Genomic DNA, 17,280 nt, shown 5'->3' on the forward strand with positions numbered 1-17,280 from the left:
TTAGCTTTTATTTTCTTCGATTTGTTGAAGGTGGTCCATATTAGGGGACTGGCACATACTTTGAGATTTTGCTATCATTTTTTGTTTGCAGGACAAACTCGGGGTCAACACTGCCAAAATGTAACAAATACGGTTTTAGCTCTCATATAATTATAGCAATTTTTGTGTGATAAAAGCTTTGGCTGTGGACAGAAACGAGTCCGTTTTAGGCGGCAAATTTAGAGTGAACGCTGCCAAAAGTGAATAAAAGAGAAAAAGTCTAACGGTTTTGAGATTTCTGTTTCTGCAACTGTTTTGACATGTGCAAGTTATCCAGAGAGGGTGAATACAGCGAATAAAACTTTTTTGAGCGCTCTAGTGCCGTTAGTTTGTCAGAACAGAAGGTGGTCCATATTAGGAGCCCTTCCCCTACATGTTTCAAAACTGTGCATTAAGAGAAGACTATTATATCTTGGCACACGTGCAAGGGCAGGTGTTGCTAAATTATGTTTGACAAATCTGATTTACCCGCGACAAAGAGGGATTCACACTTTTGGATCGGTTGAGACAGATCGATGGGACTGTACTGCTTTTTCAAGGAGTGATTGAAATGGTTTAGCTAAAAATCAACACTCTTCTTTTACTGTTTCCCCCCTCGGTGTGTGTACATATTCTGTGTGCGAAGTGAGTTTAATAATAATAATAAAGTGTATTTATATTGCGCCTATCCCTTACAAAAAACAAAAATATTTGGCTCTAAGCGCATTACAACATGTGTAGAGACTTGGTACAATCAAGTCTGACAAATACAATAACACAATATACAGTCGGTCTCTTAGGTAAAACTGGGAAAAGCAGTTTCGACATTTAAACACTGCTACTAAAAAATCCTCTAACAATGCATACTGCTTTACAATATGCATTTATGTATAAATATAGTTAAAGAACATCGAGTTAATAGGAATTAAAAAAGGTTCTTATGATAAAACTATCTAGCGGACGACGAAGAAGAAGAAGAATAAAACTATCAATGTCAATGTATAACAAGTCATTCAACGTAAATGGCCAAAGAACAACAACAAAGCAATGATGAGTTATACTCAATGGCTAATAACGAGGCAGAACTAAATAGTATCGACACAAGATTAAAACAAAACATATTCCTGGAGACACATTTATACATGTATCAAATAATCAATATACAAAATACAGCCCTCGCACACTCGCACACACACGCCAAGGCAGTTTGACGGTTTCATTTTGTGTGTGTCACGTTAGTTTGGCGGTGTTCATATTCTGTGTGTGACGTGAGTTTGGCAGTGTTCATATTCTGTGTGTGACGTGAGTTTGGCAGTGTTCATATTCAACGTAAGCCACTGTTCTTCATAATGATCTTACCAACGTTGGCACGCTATCAACCACGTCGATTGATGATTGTCGTTGTGCTGTCCGTGATGGCGATAGTCCTGCTCATTGCCAAACAGCACCTGAAAACGTATGTCGCAGATATAGGTTAGTACAGACACAACTTATGCTTATAGATAGATCCTCTCTGTTTGTGAAGCGACATTATGGAAGACAACAGCTGGCCGGCAGCAGCTAATTTGGAACTAATTATAAAAACCCATGACTGCCGAAAGAATTTGGTTAAACAAATTAATGAAAACACATAACATATAAACTCTAACAATTACACCGAAAGTAAGAAAATGGTCTCGAGGGGAGGCAATCATCTTGCTGCAATTTAAAGGACAAGTATAATAGACAGCGGATGTTTTCCTCGTCAGAGTATTGATATTTTGATGATGGCCAAGTACTTAACTTATAAGTATTATACAAATCAAGGGGTTTGTTGCCGAAAATCGGAAATAATTCTCTCTGGGTTGTTATAGGCTGTGGGAGAGTTGTATTCCTTGAGAGGCAGCTCATTGGGAATACAGCCGCACTCGCCTAAACGAAACACGCTTAAGCAAAAAACTCGGATATCTGAAACCAAAACCAATTCCCCGCCAGACCCCCCTCTTTGTAAGACTATTTCTAATTCGGATAAGCCAAACTCTGCCAAAAATTGCTAACTCAAATCACGGACATCTCAAACGTGATTTTGACAGATAAGCCAAACTCTAAACACTGTCGGAAAGAATTTTTTTTTATTTTTCCTTGAAAAAACACGTCAGGAAGATAAACATATTTCGTCACGGCTATAATTATCCTACGAAAACGAACACGTCACCTGTTTTTAAGTATGCGGGGAAACTGATGACGTGAGCCACATTGACCAAGAAATACACGTGTCACGTGATGCGACGTTGAAATCCTTGCGCCTGCCAGCATGTTCCAAACAACTGTTGCAGTGTTCAAAAACGAGTGGCTCTCATACAAACCTCTTTTTCCAATCGAAGGAAGAGATCTTTGTGAAGAGCAAATCTACCTGAGGAATGTATGTGCTCATTTTGAGCGAGTGGTGAAGATCAAATCACAATAAACATGCAGCGAAACAAAACATTTGCCTACAATCTATGTTTACGGAGATTTGATCTTGATTTATGAACACAGAGACAAACTGTCTAATTTTGTTTCTTTTCTTTCTTTAATGGAGAGGGTTTCATTAAACATTACTTGGAATCCTTTTAACAAAAGCGTAGTTGCTTGTGGAATCTTTGGTTTTGTTTCTGAGATGTGTCACTGTTTTCACCATTTATTTTTACAGTTGGCTTTGAGGTATTAATAAAGCTCCACTGAAGAAAGCACTTGTAGCTTGTCACTGTTTGGATCTTATTCATTTAAACACACACACACACACACACACACACACACACACACACACACACACACCACGCACAGAGACAGAGAGAGAGAGAGAGAGAGAGAGAGAGAGAAAGAGAGAGAGAGACAGAGACAGAGACAGAGAGAGAGAGATTCCAAGTGATTTTACAACTTATCCTGAACAAAACTCGCTTAAGCCGAACTGCAGGGTAATTTCTCGGGAAAGGTTTGGCTTATCCGAACTCGGATATGCACAAACTCGGATAAGCGAAACGATTTTTCATTCCCCGGGCGAGTTCGGCTTAAGCGTGTTTGACTGTAGTTAGTGGAGACGCGCCGTCGGCGTCACACGAAAATATGAGGTGCGATATGCATGGTTTTCGAAAGAAAACGGCCATTTTTACAGTGTCCGCTCAATACAATGCCTTTTTTTCTTTTCTAAAACCAGCAGATCGGAGGTAATTATTCACGGTAATGCAACGGCGTGTCTTAATTACTGGCTATTCACTGTCATATAAGTAAGCTTATACTGCAGAATTCACTCTTCTATATGTTTTATTTGCTTTCAATTTGAGTGTGTTTCATAGTACATCGTATGTACACGTACGGAAAAGCTCCTGTAATCCCTGTCGGAGTTCGGTGGGTTATAAAAACACTATAATACTAAGCATGCACCCCCCGAAAGCGACGTATGGCTGCCTACATGGCGGGGTAAAAACGGTCGTACACGTAAATCTCACTCGTGCGAAAAACACGAGTGTTCGTGGGAATTTCAGCCCATGAACGAAGAAGAAGTAGAAGAAGAAGAAGAAGAAGAAGGAAACAAAGATGAAGAATATGGTACATCAGCTTTATTCTGTCTGAAATGATGATGGTCAATGTAGTTTTTCATCAGTCTGGATCTCGTAATACATGCGTTCGCTTGAGTTCGTGCTCTTACTGTTATTCCTGTCCTTAGTGTATCATGTTTCAATGGAATAACATCTTGTAGAAACCAACTCACTCTTTAGAGCACACAAAATGTCAACTGGGACATTTACTGACGGAATGAGCTCTAAAAGCACTCCTGATTATCAATGTTTTTTTAAATGTTTTTTTATCAGACTTAAAACATTCATTACGGTTGAGATTGCACATTAGAGCGGAATTGTTCTTTCTTCTTTTGTGGTGTTGTATGTGTTCTATCTATTATCATTTCTCTCTGAATAATAGCCTCTTAGCGGTATCATTTCGGCTCATGACGTCATATGAAATGGAATGGTTATTCAAATCATGGTGCTATGCCATGCAAAGAAACAGAATTATACGGCACAAACGGATCTTGTGCGAGTATATTACGAGGCTGGAGTCCAAGATGACACGGTATCGTCAGACAGAATCGAAGAGTCGCTCCTTCCCGTAATATGTTTGTACAGTGTAACCCCCCCCCCCCCTTTTAAGACCATTACCCTCCCTCCCTCCCTCCCTGTTTCCTCAGACTTTCATATTTATATTCAGTACAAATTTAGACCCCATTTTAAAGATGGTCGTCTACATTTTTGCTTTTTTTATATTTAGTCAAGTTTTGACTAAATATTTTAACATCGAGGGGGAATCGAAACGAGGGTCGTGGTGTATGTGCGTGTGTGCGTGCGTGTGTGCGTGCGTGTGTGTGTGTGTGTGTGTGTAGAGCGATTCAGACTAAACTACTGGACCGATCTTTATGAAATTTGACATGAGAGTTCCTGGGTATGAAATCCCCGAACGTTTTTTTCCTTTTTTGGATAAATGTCTTTGATGACGTCATATCCGGCTTTTCGTGAAAGTTGAGGCGGCACTGTCACGCCCTCATTTTTCAACCAAATTGGTTGAAATTTTGGTCAAGTAATCTTCGACGAAGCCCGGACTTCGGTATTGCATTTCAGCTTGGTGGCTTAAAAATTAATTAATGACTTTGGTCATTAAAAATCTGAAAATTGTAAAAAAAAATAAAAATTTATAAAACGATCCAAATTTACGTTTACCTTATTCTCCATCATTTGCTGATTCCAAAAACATATAAATATGTTATATTCGGATTAAAAACAAGCTCTGAAAATTAAATATATAAAAATTATTATCAAAATTTTTTTTTCGAAATCAATTTAAAAACACTTTCATCTTAGTCCTTGTCGGTTCCTGATTCCAAAAATATATAGATATGATATGTTTGGATTAAAAACACGCTCAGAAAGTTAAAACGGAGAGAGGTACAGAAAAGCGTGCTACCCTTCTCAGCGCAACGAATACCCCGCTCTTCTTGTCAATTCCACGGGCACTGCCTTTGCCACGGGCGGTGGAGTGACGATGCTACGAGTATACGGTCTTGCTGCGTTGCGTTGCGTTCAGTTTCATTCTGTGAGTTCGACAGCTACTTGACTAAATATTGTATTTTCGCCTTACGCGACTTGTTCAATAATCTTATGGTTAGATTTCGATACAAAATTATGTCAAATGATGAATGAACCATGGGGAAAAAAATGTATGGAAAAAAAAATATGTAAAAAAAGATTTTATTTTTGGGTAGCGTGACTCACGCTTCCAATATTTTGTTTTCTGTTTGCTGAGAACATGTGCTTTGCCTAAAAATACTGACCAATCAATTTCATGTCACAATGCTTATAGCCACGCCCAAACTAGTGCAGCAACAGTTTGACACTGGAGCGCTGTCCACGCTTTTTTTTTTAAACGCACGAAATGCACGGGATTTGAGAGGAGTTTTGCGCTTGGCATTTTCCAAAATAAGGATATCCTACTGTGAGTACTACGCTGGAATACTACAATGAATTTTCAAACGGCTACACTGGCTTCGTCTTTCCTGATCGAAAGGGGGTGTATTGTTGATATTTGTAGATAATAGACTCTGCATTTTAATGGTCAAATGGCGATTTCGGTATAAAAATGTAGACAAGGACCTTTAAGACTCACTCCTTTTTAAGAACTGCTTTTCTCAGACGTTTTGGAGGTCTCAAAGGAGAGGTTCTACTGTAAACCTGTTCACAAGATGTTTGTCTGGATGTGCATATGCAGGCCGATGTTTTGCATAACACTTGCGGTGACACAAACTGAAGCATTGATAGCTTCTAAAGATCACTTAGCCAACGACAAGGTCGTACGGGTGAAGTATTGTTCTTCACGCCTCTGTCAACCCCTTGAATGCCGGAAGATTTTTATTTAAAAAACACATTAAAAACAAACAACTATGGCATTCCGTTTGTCAAATAATTATTTGGATACTTTTTCATGGTTTTTTCACCAGTTTTAGCTAAATAATCATTATTTAGAAGCTCATGTGCTAAATAAGTAATTGTTTATAAACAATGTAAAAAAAATCTAAATAATTTTTTGTTTACGTAAACCATTCATTGTTTACGTAAACAATTCATTGTTTACGTAAATAATTCATTGTTTACGTAAATAATTCATTGTTTACGTAAATAATGTATTGTTTACATAAATAATCACTTATTTCACAAAATAATATTTTTTGGGTGGATAAAGTGAGCAGTTGCTAAATAAATCATTGTTTACCTATATAATGCATTATTTAGCAGATTCGCTAAATAATGAAAACTGCTTTCCCTAAACAATTCATTGTTTAGGGAAAGCAGTTTTCATTATTTAGGGGAATCACGAATTGACTTCTAAGCTTCATTTTTTTTCTTTGTGTATATACTATAATTCAATACAAGGTATCTCCAAACATTATTTATCAGAAAATGTTAGTAAATTTGTTTATTTTACAAGCTGAAATTGCGAATCCTAGAAACCCCTAAATAATGGAAAATGTGTTGGCTAAACAATTCATTGTTTACGTAAATAATTCATTGTTTACGTAAATAATGATTTATTTAGCAACATTGCTGATTGTTTATAAACAATGTAATATAAGTCTAAATAATATATTGTTTACGTAAACAATATATTATTTAGACAGTATTTTACATTGTTTGTAAACAATCAGCAATGTTGCTAAATAAATCATTATTTACGTAAACAATGAATTATTTACGTAAACAATGAATTGTTTAGGTAAATAATGAATGGTTTACATAAAAAAAAAATATTTAGAATTGTTTTACATTGTTTATAAACAATTACTTATTTAGCACATGAGCTTCTAAATAATGATTATTTAGCTAAAACTGGTGACAAAAACATGAAAAAGTATCCAAATAATTATTTGACAAACGGAATGCCATAAACAACAACATAACATACGAGGTAAAACAATTAGACCAAAACTGAGAAAATTATGTTCAGGGGAGGCAATTATCTTGCTGCAATTCAAAGGCCAATATAAAGCGGTTGTTTCCATGTTCAGAGTAGTAATCTTTTTATGATAGCAAAGTTCGTACCTGATACGTATTTTGGTAGGCAAGGGGTCACACTTTCAGTCAAATCAAAGACTTTTTAAGATTTTTCCATGTGTTTAATTTGTGAAATTTTAATGAAGATCCTTCTGATTTGTTTCTATGTAGTTTCAGGAATTGTGAGAGGCGCTCCAAAGAGCTCACACATATCAAACTCAGAATGGAAAACTAGCACTCTCAGAAGACAGCAGGAGGACGCCGTCTTGCTGAAAAAGCAGACGACTAACACTCCAAGGGGCTCACGAAAACATGCACCGCGCCCAGAAAAACAGACGACCAAATCAACCAAGAGGAGACAATTCAAGGCGGGGCAGACGACAATTTCAAGAACAGAAATGGTTACCGAAGGAGACGCTGAGTGGCAGACGACTAAATCCCTGAAGGTCATAGGAAAACAGACACCCACCATAAAACTCCAGAAGCAAATGGCGGAAGAGCATTCAGAAGATGTCGCAAGTATCTTTGAGCAAAGGAGAGCTGTTTACGAATCAGTGTGTCGACAATGGAAGGAAAAGGAAGGGAGAGAAGTAGAGGGCGGTGTTCGTCCTCCGTACGTTTACCTCCCTGGAAACATCAGCTTTTGCAGAGTGCCCAAGGTAAACGGATGATGATGATGATGATGATGATGATGATGATGATGATGATGATGATGACGATGTTGATGTTGGTGATGATGATGATGATGATGATGATGATGATGATGATGATGATGATGATGATGATGTTGATGATGATGAACAGTGATGATGATGATGATGATGGTGCTGGTGCTGGTGATGGTGGTTTGTGTGCAGTGCGTTCTTGCGAGCGCGCGTGTGCGTACGTACGTACGTACGTACAAAACAAGATTGAATTAAACGAATGTGCCAAAATATAATATAGTGGTCAGAGTGAGTTACTCGAGACTAACACAATCGTACACCAAAACCTGTCACAAACAAAGCCGTAAACAAAGTACGTTATAAGAGGCTACTATTGTCATGGTTCAATTTGAGTATTTTCTCCTTTTAAAGCCGAACATCTGTCTCCCGGGCACTAAGCCTTGTAGTAATAAAAGGCTAAAAAGCTTAATTTAGCGTTGACAGCGACACCGGATGGAGTCTAGACACAAACAAACTTAGCTACATCTGTCGCGCGCGCATACCAGCCGATATGTTGGCCTTTAATTTGCTGCACTCGTACTCTCCATGCATATTCACTGTCAAAACATGCAGACTGGTTCACTGATATTCACACAACCACTCCCTCCTTTCCACATCACAAATACAGTACGTCCACACACCCATTCTGCCCTTCCTTGTCCATTTTGGTGAATAGTCGATGATTTCATCAAGGTTTCATTGAACATTCAGCACACTCGAAACTTATCGTACACGCACGTGCTAATGTAGAAACTGTGACACATACATGATTGTTTAAAGTTTGACGGGCGCAGTTGCCTATTGGAAAAGACATCGGCCTCCTAATCGGAAGGTCATGAGTTCAAATCCCGGCCGCGGCCGCTTTGTGGGTCAAGGATGGAGATTTTTCCGATCTCCCAGGTCAACTTATGTGCAGACCTTTTAGTGCCTTATCCCCCTTCGTGTGTACACGCAAGCACAAGACCAAGTTCGCACGGAAAAGATCCTGTAATCCATGTCAGAGTTCACTGGGTTACAAAAACACGAAAATAATCAGCATGTATCCTCCGAAAGCGGCGTGTGGCTGCCTAATTTGCGGGGTAAAAACGGTCATACACGTCGTAAAACCCAACTCGTGCTAAATCTCGAGTAAACGTGGGAGTTTCAGCCCATGAAGGCAGACGAAGAACAAGAAGTTTAAAGTTTGGAAATACGAAAAAGGAAACGTAACAACATGTAAGGCAACAAACAAAACAAAACAAAACAAGACAAGACAAAACAGCAAAATCGACAACACCACCACCGCGTACCGCCACCCTGCTCCACCAACATAAAAAAACCTATATAATATTTAACAGCTACGAACGTTGTATTGTACATCGAAAGCTCCGGAGTCCTTTGCAAAAGTAATGGAACACACTTCGTGAATCAACTACGCAAGATAACGAAACAAAACAACCTGTTCTGGATCGATAATTGATATGACTTTCTCGTCGTAAGTAGACTTTCCCAAGCTGTGCCTACCCTCCATTTTGGTCGATTTTCTATTTGGTACTTAGAGCTTTTCTCAGATCGATTTTGGGGGTACCCTTAATCGAGCGGAGGTCACGTGATCCCAGTAACAGAAATCTTTGACCTGAAAAGTATAGTATAGATAGCCAAGTAAAGTGCCTCTTATAACATAGAACGTTTAAATGAAATGACACGGGAATGAATGTTTTAGTTGGGGTACAAAATGTGTAACAATATTTTGTGTATGCTAAGTTTTTTTTAACAACGTATAATAATTCTTCTAATATTTATACGAACTACCACGCCCCGTATCTCCATGTCTTTCAGGTTGGTGTGACGTTCTGGAAGAGGGTGTTCTTCTACCTCTTCAAGACCGGGGTCAACAAGAAGACGAGCAACAAGACAGTAACCAGCCCAATGGACATCGACAGGCTGTACGTCCACCAACACAGCCCCGGCAAGGATAATACGGCCAACATTGATACGGCTGAGGGTTCGAGTCTTCTCTTCAAGACAAAGCGAATCATGTTCGCCAGGAACCCTTGGAGTCGCCTGTGGAGTGCGTGAGTAGGTCGACGTTGAACGTTCCAGTTCAAGTGAGGTCCACAACGATATGTTTTTGAAAAAGAAAGCTTACACAATTCTGAGCGACCAATCCCATCTTCTTCATTGTAAGTTTGAAGCGCTGCCGTCCGGCCGGCGACTCAGGGTGCCTATGGCCCGCTAGAATACTTTTGAAAACTCCTTTATTCCTACAGCAAAAACCATTTTAAATGCTGATAACAAATATTAATCATCCAATTCTACACTTGAGCTGTTCAGACTGTCTGTGTGTGTGTGTGTGTGTGTGTGTGTGTGTGTGTGTGTGTGTGTGTGTGTGTGTGTGTGTGCATGTGTGTGTGTAAGTGTGTGTATGAATGTGTGTATTAGTGTGTGTGTGTGTGTGTGTGTGTGTGTGTGTGTGTGTGTGTGTGCGTGCGTGCGCATGCGTGAGCGCGCGCGCGCCCGTGTGTGTGTGTGTGTGTAAAACAATATCAAAGGTGATGAAATATTTTACTGTTCCTCGCAGCTATGTGGACAAGTTTGTGCTGCCCGATTCGTGGCTGGACATTGGTCAGACAGTGGTCGCCATGAGAGAGAAACTCAACGCGGAGAGGGCTGCACGACTCAAAGTCCAGTCAGAGTTCGAAAAACAAGCTCTGGGTGACGTTGGAAGATACAGGGTCAATAAAACAAAGGTAAAATATGGAGAAAGAATTTTGTGTTAACCGTAATAGACAATTCACGGAAATAACTCTGTAAGTATTGTATTTATTTTCGATTAATTTTTTTTTTCTTTCGTGTCTTTGTGTTATTAGAAATGCGATGTGGTGCCAAAAGAAAAATTTCCATGTTTGTGCAAAATCTTCTTCTTCTTCTTCTTGTCGTTCGCCTTTACACTTGGAGTCCAGCTCTGGATATGAAGCTGGTGGTCTTTTGTAGAGCTTCCACGGGCCAAGTCTCTGTCCTCAAGGGCTTGAGGTTCTTGCAGTCCTGTAGTACGTGGACTGTGTCTTGTTCTGCTTCTCCACAGGGGCACATGGGGGAGGGCACGGCACGCAATTTCTTGTGCAGGTGTTGTTGCAGTCTGTTGTGCCCTGTTCTCAGGCGGAAGATTGTTACCTGGTCAGGCCTTGACAGTTGCTGTTAGCTGTCGTGCGTCAGATATTTTATGATTGTTAACGCAATTTACATCTCTGTAGAGCTTACTGCGTTTTCTTCTTGCTCGTCCTTTGCACCAAGTTTGGCCATTCTGTCCGCCTGTTCGTTCTCTTCTATTCCACAGTGTGATGGGATCCACTTTCTTTCTTTCTTTATTTGGTGTTTAACGTCGTTTTCAACCACGAAGGTTATATCGCGACGAATGGGATCCACTGCAGTACTACCTTCAGACATTTGATGTTGTGAAGTGTCGTTGCAAGCAGAGGAAGTTTGCTGTTGGTGACTGCTTGCAGCACAGATTGGGCATCAATCAGGAATACAACTCCAGTGTCGGGATTGACCTTGCGTTTGATGGTATTGGCTGCATGGATCAGTGCTTCAACCTCTGCCCTGTAGTTGGCGCAGTGGAGGCCAGTTGGTATAGCCTCTGCTTGCCACTCTCCACTGGGGTGTTGGATGTAGACACCAGCTCCTCCTCTCTTGACGACGTCTGTGGCGGACCCATCTGTAAAGACCCGCATCCATGCTTCCTTGGGGTATCTTTCGTCGAGCATTGAAAGTGTCATGGCTCTCTTCTGCACATCGCTCTGTTCATCTTCTGTTGTGAGGTGAGGAACCGTCGTCTGGATGTTCTGGATGTAAAATGAAAATGGAGATGAAAGTTTTCTTATCTTATCTTATCTTAGGGATTTGCAAGCTTTGTGTAAGAGTTGCGCCCCGCTTACATCGTACACACAGGATACACGTGGTCGACGAGTTTAAACCACGATCGCAGCAAATAACTGACTCTGACGTGTATGTTATGCCTTGTCCAATCGAAATAATGCCTTTTCTTTCGAAATCTCAGCACATCGGAGCCACAATTCACTTGAAGGCATGCTGCGATCGCTAAAGGCCTGTCCAGACACTCCAGGCTGACCCTGTCCACATTTGACTTATGCTCAAAACGGTCCCACTGGGCACGCCGCAGCGGGCTATGATCGCGAAGCGTTATCTGCAGAAGAATAGAGCGTGTTCTAATTTCTCTGACACAGAAATAGAACGACGGAAATTTGACCAATCAGAGAAAACCAGAGCGATGACGTCAACCGTCAGATCGAGTTGGATTGTGGGTAGACTCTAAGTATCTCTTCGACACAGATCGGCGAACTTATCGATCTATACAGAAGCCACGAATCCCTGTGGAATACATTTTCCAAGTTATACAAAAACAGGGACGCAAAGTTTGCGGCGTGGCAGTCGATGCAACTGTCACTGTTTTGTATGTACGCAGCCATCTTTGCAAATTACCGCTAGCGTGTTGACCTTCCTGTCAGGTGACCTTGACGCTTGCGCTCCACTGATACCGCGTTGTGAAAAATGTGGTCGATGTGTGGCCACTCGGCAAAATCCCGCGCGACGCACAAAACGGCCTGCGGCGCATATGGCGTAAAACGGCGTCCAAGTCTGGACAGGCCTTAAGCACGTGTTAGTTTCCTATCCTGTCGTGACCTTGACCTCAAGCGAAACTCACGTGACCTCAGGCAAGACAAGTTGTCGGCTATCACTCAGGGCAAGCGATCCGGCATTGCCGCAACAAATCGTAAACACCGATGTGTATATTTTCGAAAGAAATGGGGTCATATCGAACGGAAACTACATACCATACACATCGGAGTCAGTCATTCGCTACGATCGTTGTTTTAACTGGTCGACCATGTGTTTCCTGTTTGTACGAGGTTAGCCGCTGGGCACAACTCTTTCACAACGCTTGTAAATTCTGACAGAGTTCTTTCCGGAAAAATATCTATTCATCAGACTTAGTTTAATTTTACGCTGCTGGTCCTGTAGTTTTTATTTGTATATATACTTGTCGAAAAAGTAAATACAGTTTTATCGGTAATGTTCGGAAATACACCAAGACACTCACTTGTCAATTGTCAATTGTCAAATTCATTCACTCTATCTCTCTCTCTCTCCCTGTCTGTCTGTCTGTTTGTCTCCCTCCTTTTCTCTCTCACACACACTGACTCCCCCATACGGATGCACGCCTTTTCACTCACTTTTCTTTTTTTCTCTGTCTGCCTTTCTGTCTGTCTGTCTGTCTGTATGTCACACACACAAACACACACACACACGCACACACACACACACATACACACACAGACACACATACACACACGCACTATCTCTTTCTCTCTCTCTCTCCTCCTCCTCTCGCATTCATTCTACCTCACTATCTGCACTTCCCACCTATCTCTATCCCTCCCCTCCTTCCCCCAACTCCCCCTCCCCCAGTTATCTATCTCTCTAGCTTATATATCCTCTCCCACTTTTCAAGTGTGCAGATGACATCACCTTCGCCGAGTCGCTGCACTATGCATTGTCCACGAAGCCCAACGCACACTGGGCTCCCCAGCATAGAGTGTGCAACCCCTGCATCTATCTCTCTAGCTTATCCTCTCCCACTTTTCAAGTGTGCAGATGACATCACCTTCGCCGAGTCGCTGCACTATGCATTGTCCACGGAGCCCAACGCACACTGGGCTCCCCAGCATAGAGTGTGCAACCCCTGCATCTTCCGCCCCACTTACCTCGGCCAGCTGGAGACTTTCTCTCGCGATTCCAACTTCATTCTCAACTCTGCAGGTTTGTTGGAAGAGTGTTGACAGAAGGACAATTTAAGAGACGATGTTCGGAAATAACTCTGTCTGGTAGTAAAAGAGTGAATTCTCAGTTGCTTTTATTGAGGCAAACTTTCCACGCGTGCTCCTTGTCCGTGTGTTTCAGACACACTCCTTGCTGGCACCTGGCCTGTAATGTCACGTGGGAAAGCTTGCCTCAATAAAAGCAAGAGTATTCAAACCCAACAGAGCTATTTTCGAGCATCTTCTATTTAGAGTGTTGGAGCCGGCGTTTGCTTTGTATGTTTACCAGAATACGAGAGTAGGGTGTGAAAGTGCTTTCATATGCGTTTCGACCAAAACAGGCGAGCCGGCTGACACATGTGCACACAGACTGACAGACTGACTGACCTGCCCGTAATTGTATACGCTCGTTCATGCACCCATACACACATGCACGCACGCACGTATACACAATTAACGAGACGATGCATGTGTATTCCCCAGTGGACAGTGTGCTTGTTTACAACTGTTAACATTTGTGTACCGCCTGGAATGTGCGTGCGTCCGCCAGATTCGCAAGTAAACTGGGTACGTGCAGGGTACACTACAGCTGCTGACCTGATATCTTTCTGTTTCTCTTCAAATTTAGGTAACCTATTTCAGGACTAAAACAATGCCCAGAAGGCACGTGCGGGAAACACTACAGCGGAACCCTTTATATCTTTTCGTTTCACTGTTGGTTTAGGTGACCTGATTCTGGACCAAAAGTAGCTCGAAAGTCACGTGTAGTATAAACTGCGGCTGTACACTTCACATCTTTTTATTTCTCTTCAGGGTAAGGTAAGGTGGCCTAATTCAGAATCAAAAGCAGCACAAAAGTCACATGCAGTATAAACTACAGCTGTACACTTCATATCTTTCTATTTCTCTTCAGGTTAAGGTGACCTAATTCAGAATCAACAACAGCACAAAAGTCACGTGCAGTATACACTACCGCTGCAAATTCATATCGCAGTCTCCCTGCAAGTTTATGTGACCTAATTCGGGACCAAAAACAACACAGAAGTCGCTGGGAGGATAAAGAATAGCTACAGACATTATATTTTTCTTTTGATTAACAGGTCAAGGTGACCAGAAACAGCACAAAAGTCACGTGCAGGATAAACTACAGCTGAAGCCTCCATATCTTTTCATTTCCTTGCAGGTTTAGGTGACCTAATTCAAGACCAGAAAGATCACGAAAGTCACGTGCAGGATGAACTGCAGCTACTGACAGCCTACCACTATCAGCTGTGGAAAGAGAGACCAAAGCTGCACGCATGCCTGGACAAAGTGGGCCTGGCTCGCCGCCTGTGGGCCGCCTTTCAGCTCAACGGCTACATTCCTCTGGACAGCCCCTTCCCCGCACAGATGATGACATCACAGATGCGTGACGTCACCTGGCAAGAGGCGCAGGAGCGCGTCACGAAGCAGGTGATGGAAGCCCACGCTGGGAGCGCTTTGGACAACAGCAAGTGGTCCGCATTTAGAAGGAAGGTGATGGTGGCTGCCTACAGAAGCGTCCCCAGAGATATGTTGTTTGGGATTCAAGAAACGTTTAAGCTAGACTTTCAGCTGTCTCAGTACGACACACAGCCCAATGATATTTTTAAGGAGTAGATCCAGAGATACTGTAATATGATCTCTGATAGATCACCGTCCGAATTGGGGCTGGAGTGCGTTGGTGTTGTGTTTTTGTGGTAACCGACGTGTAAAGAATGGTTGCATGGTTTGTTCAATGAAAGTGGAGTACGTTGTGTGGTGGAGTATGAACTGTACTAGAGGTATCAACAAATTAACTTCGTTTTTATTTTTAATTTAATTATTTTTTTTACCTCTGTTTAATTATCATTGCGTGTGTTATTTTATTCAATCATTCAATTCAGGAAGAGACACACGCTTTAGTTAACCTTTGCACTTTCCAGGTTCAAGGTACCTGTCATAATGGTCACGTGATAGTGTCGAGAATTAAATACTTGTCTCCAAACCCCGACTACTTTCGAGTAACCCTCAGTTTTCAACTCAAAATTTCCAACAACAACACAAAGAACAAAGAAAAAAGAAGTTAATGCACAACAACAAAAAAAGAAGAAAAAAAAGAAGATTTTTGCGTTCATCAAAACAATTGATCATAATAATACTCGACTTAGGACATTGTTCTTCATCATATTTCTAGGCAGCACAAAATATCAGAGTGTCATGCGCAGATAACCATGCCTACAGAGTAGAACCCTGCCCCCAGTTTTCACTGTTGTTGCATGTGATGCAGGTAAAAGTAAGGGTAAACCGTGTCAAGGCCTAAAAAGTGCAGGGAGTCAGTTTTAAGGGGATGCACACCAAAGCTTGCTGCGTTGTAGCAGTACTTATAAGGGGTTACACACCAACACTTATTACGTTGTACCAATAATTTTGAGGGAATACACACCAACATTGTTTGCGTTTAAAGGTGGTCGTCTACATTTTTGCTTTTTTTCAATAATCTTATGGTTAGATTTCGCTAAAAAGTTATGTCAGATGATGAATGAACCATGGGGAAAAAAGTTATAGAAAAAAAAATATATGTAAAAAAAGATTTTATTTTTGGGTAGCGTGACTCACGCTTCTAATATTTTGTTTTCTGTTTGCTGAGAACATGTGCTTTGCCTAAAAATACTGACCAATCAAATTCATGTCACTATGCTTATAGCCACGCCCAAACAAGTGCAGCAACAGTTTGACACTGGAGCGCTGTCCACGCTTTTTTTTAAACGCACGAAATGCACGGGATTTGAGAGGAGTTTTGCGCTTGGCATTTTCCAAATAAGGATATCCTACTATGAGTACTACGCTGGAATACTACAATGAATTTTCAAACGGCTACACTGGCTTCGTCTTTCCTGATCGAAAGGGGGTGTATTGTTGATATTTGTAGATAATAGACTCTGCATTTTAATGGTCCAATGGCGATTTCGGTATAAAAATGTAGACAAGGACCTTTAAGCAGTAGGCTAGTTTTGAGGGGTTACACACCAAAGCTTGCTACGTTGTAGCAGTAACTTTGAGGGGTTACACGCATAAAAGCTTGCTGCGTTGTAGCAGTAACTTTGAGGGGTTACACACCAAAGCTTGCTACGTTGTAGCAGTAACTTTGAGGGGTTACACGCCTAAAAGCTTGCTGCGTTGTAGCAGTAACTTTGAGGGGTTACACACCAAAGCTTGCTACGTTGTAGCAGTAACTTTGAGGGGTTACACGCCTAAAAGCTTGCTGCGTTGTAGCAGTAACTTTGAGGGGTTACACACCAAAGCTTGCTACGTTGTAGCAGTAACTTTGAGGGGTTACACGCCTAAAAGCTTGCTGCGTTGTAGCAGTTGTTTTGAGGGGTTGCACACCAACACGTTTTGCGTTGTATCGGTAATTTTGAGGGGTTACACACCAAAGCTTGCTGCGTTGTAGCAGTAGTTTTGTCAAATGTTTGATATGAAATTAGTTATAACATCACGCGTGAAATGGCCGTGCAATTTTGTTGCCGTGCGCAATATCAAAAGTACGCAAGACTGCCGATCCTAAAGGTGACAAATGTTATTGTTTGAAGTATTTTATAGGCGGGGAAATTCGGTTAAACGTCCCCTTTTACCGTACGTTGTTCTTACTGTTAACTCTATTTCATTAAAGAGAAGAACAAAATT

General features: G+C 41.3%; 1 pseudogene; it reads left to right on the forward strand.

The window, feature by feature from the left end:
• Positions 1 to 504: 504 nt before the first annotated feature.
• LOC138975962 (uncharacterized) lies at positions 505 to 17,242 on the forward strand (annotated as a pseudogene).
• Positions 17,243 to 17,280: the final 38 nt, after the last annotated feature.

This window comes from Littorina saxatilis, linkage group LG9 (assembly GCF_037325665.1).
Source record: "Littorina saxatilis isolate snail1 linkage group LG9, US_GU_Lsax_2.0, whole genome shotgun sequence".
NCBI lineage: Eukaryota > Metazoa > Mollusca > Gastropoda > Littorinimorpha > Littorinidae > Littorina > Littorina saxatilis.